The sequence below is a fragment of the Ictalurus furcatus genome, chromosome 4, assembly GCF_023375685.1.
Source record: "Ictalurus furcatus strain D&B chromosome 4, Billie_1.0, whole genome shotgun sequence".
NCBI classification, from domain to species: Eukaryota; Metazoa; Chordata; class Actinopteri; order Siluriformes; family Ictaluridae; genus Ictalurus; species Ictalurus furcatus.
In genome coordinates, this window is record NC_071258.1 from 23,726,203 (window position 1) to 23,740,398 (window position 14,196).

Sequence of the window (14,196 nt, forward strand, 5' to 3'; positions counted from 1 at the left end):
AAAATGTAATGATTATAAAGGATTATCTCCACCCACTCAGTATCATGTTGTGGAGTCATTTTGATATAATGCGATTTTTGCCATGTCAGTATTATTTCATGGAAAATTGCACATTTCTGATCACGGCTCCACCCACTTATTACAGTACCATGAAGTCTGTCTCATAATCATACCTTTGGTCATTAAAACACATGATACATTTCAACCATGTCAAACGAATCTTCATAAGAGCAGGAAGTGACATCACTGTTCCTAGAACATTATTTTATAAGCTTGATTTAATGACAGGATGTCCAAATTAAAATTAATATCATCTTGTTCCGTTGATGGATTTTCACCCAGGCCAAACAAACATGTTTTCAGAAATGAAAGTGTGTCAATTTCCAAAAGACAAAGTACAGCAAAACACTTTCTGCATTCAAGAGAGATGGCTGGATATCCACTAACTCCAGGGTCTGAAGCAAACGTTTTTATCTAAACTTATATCAAACATTGCCTTATTAAAAGTTTGTTTAATAATATTGTTGTATGATGGGAGTCATCAACATACTGCATCAGAGTATAATATTTAAACCAGGGGTCAATATGAGCTGCCTGTCGTATCTTAAATAGGTGGATACTCAGCTGAGTGATGCATTCATTTGCCAAACAAGAATGCTAACCACCTAGCTAGCTAACTCACCTAGTCATATACGCACAGCATCCACTCCCATCTCCCCCATCCATCTTATCAACAAACCATGCTGAGTACGTTCTAGACAGCGACTGACTTGCTTCAAATTCACCATACACAATAAACGTGCCATCCACATTACACTGTAGGACCAAATATTTCCCACCTCTCCACTAAGAAAACAACTGTAATAATCTTAACCACGATAAACTTTCACCATCTGTTTAGTATAAACAAGGTAATAATAAGCAAGGTAATGCTACACATCATCACATCAGAGTAAGTCACTTCAGGTAAAAAAATAAAATAAAAATAAATGCTTTCTCACATTCATTTAGGATGAATCACGAAGTATGAGCTACTCATTTTGTTTTGGAAACTTTCACTACATTTCAAAATGGCACCACCAGTAATGCATTTCGAACAGACATGCAAAGTAACTTTGGTATAGTTTGCCTCACTGTATGTGATCTAAGTATATGTGATCTCCATGTCATATCCTAAAGCTCCACATATAGAGTATAGACTCATATAGTCCTGCCCTCCTATTATAAATATAGCATACTATATGTCCAAAAGTATGTGAACACCTGGCCATCACACCAATATGTGCTTGTTGAATGTCCCATTCCAAAGCAATGGGCATTAAAATGGAGTTGGTCTATGACAGCCTAATGGAAAGGCTTGACTGAATTTTGGAACATGGGTGTGAGGATTTGCTCATTCAGCCACAAGAGAATTAGTGAGGTCAGGCACTAATGCCAGGTGAGAAGGCCTGGGGTGCAGTTGGCATTCCAGTTCATCCCAAAGGTGTAGAATTAAATTGAGTACAGGCCACTCAAGTTCTTCCACACAAACCTTGGCAAATCATGTCTTTATAAACCTCTCTTTGTGTGCAGGGGCACGGTCATCCTGGAACATGTTTAGACTAAACCCTGAAGTTCTACTGAAAGGAAATCATAATACTACAACATGCAAAGACATTCTAGACTATTATATGCTTCCAACTTTGTGGCAACAGTTTTGGGGAAGGCCCACATATGGGTGTGAACATCAGATGTCCATATAATTTTGGCAATTTAGTGTAGTTATCTTCTCATTATCCTTATCATGTGGCTCTTAGTATAGTATCACCCTTTGAGGTTAAAATAATGGATAATTCTATCATCTGGTCATTTTGCCTAATGATTCTTGGATTTTTCAATCAAATATAATGTAAATTACAACCTACAAAAGAAATCCACATGTGCATTTCTGTTCCAGACTTCTCAAGCTTTTTGCTTATCTCTTACACCTGTGATCCTGCATACTCAGAGTCCCAGCACTGCCAAATCTGATGGAGTAATAAATCTGGGGTGCGACTACAGGGAGGATACAGCTCTGTCTGCATTTATGTGGATGATCTATGGACCATTTTATCCCAAACTAGACCCTGTTGTGCAGCAGTAATTTTATATTCCAAGGGACACATAAGGACATAGGGCCGGGGCCAGAAGTCTGAGTACACTACCAAAAACAGTTCTTTATTTTATTACTTATCAATTTTGCCAAATAATATTTCTTAATAAAAAGATGAAATTATTTTTCACTAATAAAACACCAGGCTATTCACAACACACTATACATTAATAGGCATGCTAATGCTAATGTATAAAACAGAGGTAATGCTAATGTATAAAACAGAGGAGCGTTCTGATCGAGTTAATATTAGCTGTTGGTGGTTATAACATTACAACAACACTGCAAGTTAGGAGCATCCATTTGTTATAGTTTTAGTGAAATGATCGATAATGTTAGCGTTTAATGAAAAATATTTGTGCAGGTTTGATGGAAAATGGAATTAAAAGGAGAATGTTTTTGTTGGATAACACTCAAGATTACTGGTTTGTAATATTATGTTGGAGTATGTTGGCATTTATTCAAGAGGATTGATGTGTTTGCTGGAGAATGTTGATGTCTGATGGGAAGTAATCGTATTTTATGGACAATGATGGTACCTGATTGTAAGTAGTGTGGTATTTTATATAGAATGTTGCTGTTTATTGGTGAGTATTGGTGTGGTTGATGGATAATATCAGTGCCTGATGGGAAATAACGATGTTTGGTGGAGAATTTTGGTGCCTGATGGGAAAGTATTGGTGTGTTTGATGGATAATGTGGGTGCATGGTGGAAAGTAATGGTGTTTGTTTGAGAATGTTTGTACATGACAGGAGAGTGTTGGTGTGTGTGTGTGTGTGTGTGTGTGATGGATCAATCCAGTGCCTGATGTGAAATAATGGTGTTTAATGGAGAATTTTGGTACCTGATTATTGGTGCGTTTGATGGATAATGTTGGTGCCTGATGTGACATAACGGCATTTGATGAGAATGTTGGTAGGACTACCTGATAGGAAGTAATGGTGCATGATGGAGAATGTTGGTACCTGAGTGGGAACAATGGTGTTTGATGGAGAATTTTGGTACCTTATGGGAGATAATTGGTGTGTTTGATGGATAATGTTGGTACCTGATGGGAAGTAATGGTGTTTGACAGAGACTATTGGTACACAGTAAAACATGATAGCCTCATTAAGTTATGTGAACTTATTTCTTCTCTTTAACTCCAATTGTCTTGACAAGTTTTGGATATTGAGCTCAAGTTTACAAGTTTTCAAAAATTAAACTTAAAGTAATTTATTGTCTTGACTTGGAAAACTTGTAAAATGTAACTTTTTGAGTTGAAACAAAGGTTATCTTCAAGTTGAGTTTATTCACATTTTTAAGGCAGCAGGTGAACTTTTGTTTCTAAGCTTAACCACCCGAAATGTTTTACTGGTTACCTAATTGTAAGTAGTGGTGTTTGATGGAGAATGTTGAAGGTTGTTGGGTAATAATAATAAAACAGATTTTTTTTTTTTCTGTTTTAGGCCCACTGTTTTTTATTTTATATATGCTACCTCTAGGTCAAATTATTCGTAAACATGGAATTAGCTTCCACTGTTATGCTGATGATACACAGTTGTATGTTTCAGCGAAGCCAGAGGACAGTCAGCAGTTTAGTAAAGTTGAGGATTGTGTAAAGGACATTAGACGCTGGATGCTAACTAACTTCCTTTTACTTAATTCTGATAAGACAGAAGTACTTGTATTAGGATCATGTGTAGCTAGAAGTAATCTTTCTGATCACATAGTTACTCTGGATGGACTCTCTGTTTCATCATGTGCAGCAGTAAAAGACCTTGGAGTGATTATTGACTCCAGTCTATCATTTGATGCTCATGTAGATAATATTACTAGGATAGCCTTCTTTCATCTCAGAAATATTTCTAAGATAAGAAATATATTGTCACTACATGATGCAGAAATATTAGTTCATGCATTCGTCACCTCTAGACTAGATTACTGTAATGCCTTACTGTCTGGATGTTCCAGTAGGAGCATAAACAAACTCCAGTTAGTCCAGAATGCAGCTGCTAGAGTCCTAACTAGAACCAGAAGATATGACCACATCACCCCGATCTTATCAACACTACATTGGCTCCCAGTGAAATCTCGCATTGATTATAAAATACTATTATTAACCTATAAAGCACTAAATGGTCTCGCGCCACAGTATCTAAGCGACCTTTTGGTTTTCTATGATCCGCCACGCATACTTAGATCAAAAGATGCAGGCTATTTGATGGTACCTCGAATAGCAAAGGCTACAGCAGGGGGAAGAGCTTTCGCTTATAGAGCCCCACAGTTATGGAACAGTCTTCCAATTAGTGTTCGGGACTCAGACACAGTCTCAGTGTTTAAGTCTAGGCTTAAAATGTATTTGTTTACAGAAGCCTACCCTGACTAGACTTTCTGTTACGCTAAGCACAGTCCTAATAATCTTTTCTTTCCCTCTCTCCTTCTGTCGAGCCACAAACGATTTTTGGAAATACTAGAGAGCCTGATCCTCTCTGCTCTCCAGACCTAGCTGATCCGTTTCGGATGTCCTACCTCTGGATGGAGCTCTCATCTACTCCAATTCCAGATTGCTGAGACTACGGCTGCTTCTAAGGCCAAACAGACTTCATATAAATCCATAATGAACTTTTTCACACTATCTGTTGTTACCCAGATGAGGATGGGTTCCCTTCTGAGTCTGGTTCCTCTCAAGGTTTCTTCCTCTTAACATCTTAGGGAGTTTTTCCTTGCCACCGTCGCCACTCAGTGGCTTGCTCAGTTGGGATAAATTCGCACCTTTAATATCTATATACCGTGTTGATATTTCTGTAAATTTGCTTTGAGACAATGTCTATTGTAAAAAGCACTATAAAAATAAACTTGAATTGAAGTGAATTGAATAATGGTATTTCAAAAAAAAAACTTTTTTTGGATTCAAATAGTGTTTTAGGTAATAAAAAAGTTGTTTTATGGAATATATTGGTGCTTAATGGACCATACTGGTAGGGAGTGTATTGGAGAATGTTGATGTGTGGAGTTAAGTGTATTAGATTATGTGTGATAGGCAATGTTGGGGTTTTTTGGAGAATAACGGTGTTTGATAAAGGATGGCGGTGAGTTTGATTAAAAAAAATGAGTGAAAATGTGTTTGATGGAGAATGCTGGTGTTTTAGGGATAATGGGGACAATGGTGTCTTTGATGGAGAATGGTGCTTGTTGCAATATTAGTATTTGAAAATATTTATGTCCTTAATAGGAAATGTGGATTTAAGGTGGTGTGTGAAGTGTAGAGGTTTTGGGTGGAATGTCCAAAAATCCAACGTTTATTGGATAATACTGGATTGGACTATAGTTGGAGGAGGGGGCGGGCAGGCTGAATCTCTGAATGTTGATTTAGTGATGTCACAAGTCTGAGTTTATTTTTTTAATTACTAATGCAAGGCTCTATTTACACAAGCTCTCATACACAGAAACAAGGGGCCTAAATCCCATTACGAGTACGGGGGGATAAAGAAAAAAATAAACCTGGCATGTCTGTTCTATATGGCCATTTTCCTTTGAGTGATTTTTAGTAACTATGCCCCCTTAATATTTTATTTCTACACCAGTTCCCCCTTACACGATTTCATCCTCATGACAGTATTTAATATTCACTTAGTAGACACTTAATTAGTTACATCAAATTTGTAGTCACATTTATTGGTTTATGTGAAATAGTATATCTTTATATAAAAAAACAACTCATAGCACACACACACACACACACACACACACACACACACACACACACAAAATATCCCTCAAAATCCAGCTTTTTAAATTTTTGGATAAAATAAAAAACTCACAAAAGACAACAAGCAAAATAACTCTCACTACTTAAGTCTCATATATCTAAAATGCACAAGATACCCTTCATATCTCTGGTTAAATCCAACCAGGGTAGAGTATAAAGGCCTACCACCATGCAAAGTTTAGTAACAAGATCAGAGTTCAAAGACACAGTTTGAAGATAATCATAGCCAGAATCAACATTGTGTCACGCAAACATCCTCATTTGGCAAAGTAGAGATGACACAAAAAGGCCAGACTGAGCATTTTTTACCCATGGAATCTGCAATGACATTCCTCTCTTTGCTCTAGAAGTATCTCGGTATCAGCCTATTTGTCACTAAATATTTGTGCAGGGTTCTTTTGTGTATGCAGATCAGAGAAGAATAAGTAATCTTCAGGAATGTTCTCAGACTGAAATCCCATCTCACCATTACAAAGCCTTACCTAATGTGGAAACAAGTACTCAATGTTTTATAGCCTACAGTAAAAGATTGGGATAAAATATGATTATTGTCTAATTTTTACCCTAGTACACACTCTCTCTCTCTCTCTCTCTATCTATCTATCTATCTATCTATCCATCTATCTATTCCATTTCTTAAAGTTATACTTAGCAATTTCTGAGAAGATAATAATCCACAGACATCCCTCAAGTCACTCTGGCTGCTGGTTGACGTTTGGCAGCATGTTCAGAGTGTAAAAATGATGGTTTTCTGTAGCTTTTGGCAGTGTTTATGCTCACTAGCAGGCACCATTGAAGAACAGTCAGAGTCATTTACTATAACCCTACTCAACTACAACACCAAAATCTCTCCAAAGCTCTGCACATCACCCGATTTAAACCCTCTCTTTCTTAATGTGGAACAATTCGAAAAATGCATTGTCCAACACAAGCTTTATGTGCTGGGCTCTGTTTTTCTAATGAACATGAAAACCATATTCTATTACAGTGATGATAGTAAGGCTCATTTAAGCTGAGTATAACAAGATGAAATAAAAGAGTTCATTAAAAAGTAACTGGTATTTGGAAATGTGAAGAAGAATGGTGATGTTAGTGGTGTATTATTCACTCCATTTCCCCTTTCCTATTGGAAACACACGCCAGATATCAGGATGAGCCATGAGCATGGGACTCCATTTTGATCAGGATTGTTTATCTTGACCAGCGCTAAAACAATAAAAAAAGATTCTTTTGGATTTTTTTAATTAGATGTTGCAGTTGTATTGCAGTAAAATTCAAACTGCCTAAAAAGGTGGGTCATAACATTGTTAAGTAGGAAAAACTCCAAAAATGGCTGAAGACAGAATATCCAGACTGAGTACAAACACATGACTTTTGGTACTCGCTGATATCAAGACTGGATGCCTCTCAGCTGTGTTTTTTGCAGGAGAAAGAAAAAGTAATAGCGGCCTTCTATTTTGTCAACTCCATCATTCAATTTAAACTGAATAAAGACTTATTGCTTTCACTTGATTCTTTGTATTGTGCCATTTTAATCATGCTTGACCTTACCTCTGCGTTTGATACAACGGATTACAGCATCCTTTATATCTACTTAATCTTGTGGCGGGAATCCAGTTGCATCCAGTCGGGGAGTCAATATTTCACCAGTCATAACATCTCTACACTGGCTTTCAGTCAAGTATATAATCGATTTTAAAATTTTACTGTTTGTTTTTATGGCACTACATGAGATGGCTCTACAATACATCAGCGATATAATTAGTCCTTATATTACTGGCAAGGCACTTTAATTTACTGATAAATTACTGTTAACCAGCCCACGTTTATGATTAAAACACAAGGGTGACCATGCATTCTCAGTAGCTGCCTCTAGACTGTGGAATACGCTACCTTTTAGATTAAGATCTGCTTCAAATATTGAATTTAAATCTTCCCTTAAGACCCATCTTTTTTCCTTGGCATATGACAGAATCTAAACCTTGTTTTTTTAAATCATGTGTCTACTATGTATATTTGATTATTTTTAGTCTTGTGCTGTAATGTTGATGTGTCTTAATTGAATACACCTTTTCGAGAGCCCCCTCTCAGCCAAACTGAGCAAACACTCCCATTTACAACCCCAATTCCAAAAAAGTTGGGACAGTATGGAAAACGCAAAAAAACAAACAAAAGGAGTCATTTGAAAATTAATTTCACCCTGTACTGTATTGAAAACACATTATTAACACATTATATCGTGGTTTACTTTGTCAATGTAATTTATTTCTGAAAATCTGATGACTACAAAACTCTCCAAAAAAGTTGGGACAGTCGACTGTTTAACACTGTGTAACGTGACCTTTTCTTTTAATAAAACATATTAAGTGTTTGGATGCTGAGTGAAGACACCAGTTGGTTAAGTTTGGCAAGTGGATTTTTCCTCCATTCGTCCATTATGCATTTCATCAGCTGTGCAACTGTACAGGGCAACTGTGCAACTTCATTGCCTTATTTTTGCTTTATAATGTACCACACATTCTCAATCGGAGACAGGTTAGGACTGCAGGCAGGCCATGCTAGCACCCGCACAGCCATGCGCACAACCATGCGCTTGCAATCTGGGCAGAATGTGGTTTGCCGTTGTCCTGCTCTGGATGGCAGCATATGTTGCTCCAAAATGTGTACATATCTTTCTGCATTAATGGTGCCCTTACAGATGTGTAAGTTACCCATGCCATGGGCACTGACACACCCCCATACCATGACAGACGCTGACTTTTGGACCTGACTCTGATAACAGCTTGGATGGTCCTTTTCCTCTTTGGCCCGGAGAACACCACGGCTATTTGGTCCAAAAACTATTTGAAATGTTGACTCATCGGACCATGAAATGTTATTCCACTGTGCTATTGTCCATCTCAGATGAGACTGAGCCCAGAGGAGCTGGCATTGCTATTGGACAGTGTTGATGTATGGCTTCTGCTTTGCATAGTAAAGCCTTAACTTGCATCTGTGGATGCAGTGGCAAATGGTGTTCCCTGACAAAGGTTTACCAAAGTATTCCCGAGCCCATGTCAGAATATCCATTACAGAATCATTACGGTTTTTAAGACATTGACGTCTGAGAGATCGGAGATCACACGCATTCAGAAGTGGTTTTCGGCCTTGCCCTTTACGCACCGAGATTTGACCGGATTCCTTGAATATTTTAATTATCTTGTGCACTGTAGAAGGTGAAATGCCCAAAATCCTACCGATTTGTCTTTGGGGAATGTTGTTGTTGTTGAATGTTGTTAATCAAAAGTGTTGGATTATTCGCTGATGCATCTGTTGGCAGATTGGCGAGCCTCAACCCATCCTTGTTCTTGAAGGACTAGGCCTTTTTTGGAGGCTCCTTATATACTATGATTAGACAATTGCCTCACCTGTTTCACATCACCATCTTATTTCAACTTGTTACATCGCTATTAGTCCTAAATTGCCCCTGTCCCAACTTTTCTGAAACGTGTTGCATGCATCAATTTCAAAATAAACCTTTATCTTCAAAAAACTATGCAGTTGATCACTCCTCTTTGTTTTTATTAGCATTTTCCATACTTTCCTAACATTTTCAGAATTGGGATTGTACTAAATACTGAAGTGCTTTTGCCAAACTGTCGTGAAACAGGTCATGACATCTTTATAGCTTATGACAGCATGTAAAAAGTGCAGTTTTGTGATTTCAGTGGATTTCACTGATGTGCACCAATTAAAAAGTAATTAATTAATTAATTAATTAATTTGTATGACACATTTGGGTGGTCTTTAGTATTAATCAGGGGCATCACTGAACATTTTATTTAGCTCTGTTTATTTCCCTTTTACTTATGCTGCCTTTAAGTACTCCTCTGAAGCTTGTGAGTACAAGTTTGTGGGTGGTGATTACGATGTGGTTTTGTTTGGGGAAAAAATGGATAGTGTGAGAAAATGTCTTCTAGTTTTATTTCGTTTTTGTATCAGCAATGAAATGAAGTTTATTTAGCCTTACTGAAAGAAAATGAAGAACTGAAGATGCTAAATTACCACTTAAATCTTACCGTCTGCTGTAGCTGTCACATTCGTATTGGTCAAAATTAATTTGCACTCGGAAAGTTGGGGTTCACAGACAAATATGAGTTCCTTATTATGACATTGTGCGTACAAGTGTGTATATGTGTGCTCACCTCATAATTACGATATTTCTGATAGTTGCAATATAGTGACCCTGGATTGAACAAGGTTGTGGTGGAGAAGAGCAGGCTTTGTTTCACTTCAGAAAAGCACTTCCATACAGCTGTAAGTAAAATATGTTTTTGTTTTCATTACGTCAAAATCCATTGTCGTCAATGTCGGATAGAGGCTGATCATCAAGAACAATATACTGAGTAAGGGCTGTTATTTTCATTGCCCTAGCATCGTCTTCTATCTTTTATGTACTTCCAACAAATTGCCATAGTTTACAGCATAGTTGCCATAGTTTGCATTGCAAATCATGAAATTTTAATAGCGCCACCTGCAGTATGTGACAGTCAATATAAAACCACAGAGAGTATGCAAGCTTGTAAGATTGTGGAGGAGGTTTCGTCTTCATGCAACACTCACAGACGTCATCTCCACATTAAGAATGCTACAACCTTTTGTCTGAAAGCCTCCCCAGTGTCTGCCACAGAGCACCTCTATGCCATACATGATGTTATAGTAATAATAACAACAACACATTTCATTTACATTCTGCTTTTAACTAACACAAAAGCATCATGGAGGAGACTAGCACATTAGCAAGCCACATTCATCTCATCCAAAGTCATTATTGCACCTCCACCCCTGGGCCAAGGCAAACAATGGCAGGAATCCCCTACAATGCTATCTGAGTAAACACTAGTACAAAAATGTACCCAGCCATTACCAACCTTATCTTACTCCAAAAGTTTTCGAAAAGCAGGAAGTGTGCCAAATTATTAACACAATCTGTTCCCCAATGATGGCTTTCTTTGGAAAGTGCCATGTTTTTCACAGATACAGGCTTAGGTATGTGGGCATTTATCAAATCAGCTACACTCACACAATATTGTGAAAACAAAATTTCTCTGTGGTTAAACAACATTAATGGATGAGGTTAAACAGCATAAATGCCTGAGCCCTCTATGTTTGCTTTAAGGTACAGTACTGTGCAAAAGGCACATGCAAAGAAATGCTGTACAGCAAGATGCCTTCAAAAATGATGAAATTAAATGCTTCTACAAAAAAAATACTATAAGGAGCAGTAAACAGTAATACATGAAAGGGAGTCAATATTTGTCGTGACGACCCTTTGCTTTAAAAAAAAAAAAATAGTAGTGCAGTTATATAAGGAAATGAGCTGTAAGTTTTATTGAGAATCTTGCAGAACCAGCCACAGTTCTTCTGGAGACTTTGTCACACTTGCTTCTATTTTTTCAGCAAAATCCAGCAGCCTTCATTGTGTTTTTTGTCTGAAAAGTGTTTCTTACCACATAATATGCTGCTTTCTTTATTGACATTTTTCTGTAACATTTAATTTTGTGTTGGAACACCAATGTTTGGGAATTCAAATTGTTTTTTTTACTGAATTGTTATTGTAGAAGTCATAAAATAAAAATCTATAGCAAAGTTTGTACAAAAAAAAATAGGGTGCCTAAAACTTTTGCACAGTACTGTGTATGATGAATAGGGTAAGATTGTGGTTTGATTTTTGGTCAATGTGATCATAGAAAATATATGGCAATGCACACACAAAAGTATATATATATATATATATATATATATATATATATATATATACACACACAAATATATATATACACACAAATATATATATATACATATATATATATATATATATACACACAAATATATATATATATATATATATATATATATATATATATATATATATATATATATATATATATAAACAATGGTGCTTGACTGGGAATATCAGAGTTTGGTGAAGAATGTTAGTTTGTCTGTGCTATTTATGTTTATAAAATGTGGGCAATTGATGGTGAATGTTAGTTAAAGAAAGTTCCAACTAACAAAAATATGTAGTGATAAGTAAGTTAGTTGGAAAACCGAAGGTTTTTTTTTTTATGAATAAATAGGCAATGTTGGTATATGTTGTTCTTGGAGAATGTGTCAGTGTTTACAAGGTTTACTACAGATAACTACTCATTAGTGTTTTGTTGATGTTTTGAGAATGGAACTTATTGGAAGTGTCTGTTTGTGCTTTCAGATTTATGCTGTTAGTTTGATTAAGTGAATATGTTTGATGAATGTTTGATGGAGCTGTGTGATGCTATGTAATGATTGGTGTTTGCTGATGATTTGTGGTGGTGTTGGTGTGTGTTGAGGAATACACACTGACCTGGAGTGTATATGAGAGTATACTGGCCATGTTGGCTGTAAAAGGCCTTAGTGCTGGTCTTTTCTTCAGTACAGTTGCAGGACTGGTATCTGTTCCTCTCAGCCTTGATGTGTTTTAGCAGGATGTTAGCAATTTTATTCCCTCCTACTGCTCTGACTAGAGCTTTTGTCATCAGCATCGCCTGGGCCTCTTTCAGACTGGAACAGAGTCACACACACACACACACACACACACACACACACACACACAGTTTCAGAATGAGGGTCTGGCAATATATAATATAGGAATGCGTACTACAGAAGAGCACAAGCTGAATGGAAATGTGTAAAAAGTGTATGGATTAGGAGTATAACACAATGACACTATCTGTATTCAATATCCCTATCTGTATTTGGATTTAAACTCAAAGTGGGTGTGACCTAAGCTGACCTATACTTTTAATCCTACTCACTCAGTTATTTTTTTTTTTTTCTAGTTGGTTTATAAATATAAACAAACCAGTAGCCTGAATTAAAATCAGCAAATAAAATGAGTTACTCAGGCAGTTACTAAGGATGATTGATGAACTCATAAGTGCATCACTGTAAATGCATCATTCATGCTAACATTATTGAATGTGGCCTTTCGATGTATTACAAGCTTCATACCTGACGACTTGCTTGCGTAAACAAGCTTCATATCTGACTGCTTGCCCAGAAGAAATTAAAAATAACCCCCACATGACTTTTTCGCAACAGCATCCTATTCATATCTGTATTCATATCTGTTCAGAACACATTATCTGTTCAATCCGAAGAATGTATTCATATTCAGTTACATCTTTCATTGCATCATTCAGGAGTACATGACAGTGTAATGTGTGTGTGTGTGTGTGTGTGTGTGTGTGTGTTTGTGTGTGTGTTCCAGTTTGTCCATAACTGTGTAAGTTTGCCAAGGTTTTGATGCCATGTTATTGCTCCTCTTTGGAATATTGAATAGAAGAGAATTGATAGAACCATAAAACATCTCCCATACTCTATTTGGATGAAAACATATGAACAATGGTTTAACACAGGTCTAAAAGGCATTCGAAGAAATGTATGAATGTATTATTTTAGATAAATTGTGAACTGGTTTCCATCCCAGCTGTATACATACACAGACAGAGATGCACTTAATGCTGTTAGGTCATTTTTGGTGAATAAAGCCAAATATATATGAGGCATGGCAAGGTAAACTCATGAGAAGGGACATGACATCAGGTTTGAAGCTGTACAGTCCAAGCACACATAAAAATAAAAAAAACAACCTTTTCATACAAAGTTCCCGATTTATTTAGTTTTTAAAAAATGCTGATGTCATTTTATGACTCAGGACAAATGAATAACAGAACAAGAAAAATCACCTTAGTGTACACACAGAAAGGTGGATCACAGAGACATAGGACATGTTTTGAGGGAGGCCCCATGTTAAAGTGAATATGACATAAGACATTTGGCTTAGATCCAACATACACCCCTGCAGCACATCTGGATTTTCACTGAGCCTTACCAAAATGAATCCAATGCTATCCTCTCTGATATGGTAAAATAATCCGGTGAATGTCCTTATCCTCAGTCTTTCTTTCTCATGACCATTTGAACATTTACCTAGTTTATATTTGTTGTTATACTGCAAACATACAGTATCTCACAAAAGTGAGTACACCCCTCACATTTTTGTAAATATTTGATTATATCTTTTCATGTGACAACACTGAAGAAATGACACTTTGCTACAATGTAAAGTAGTACATGTACAGCTTGTGTAACAGTGTAAATTTGCTGTCCCCTCAAAATAACAACACACAGCCATTAATGTCTAAACCACTGGCAACAAACGTGAGTACACCCCTAAGTGAAAATGTCCAAATTGGGCCAATTAGCCATTTTCCCTCCCCGATGTCATCTGAC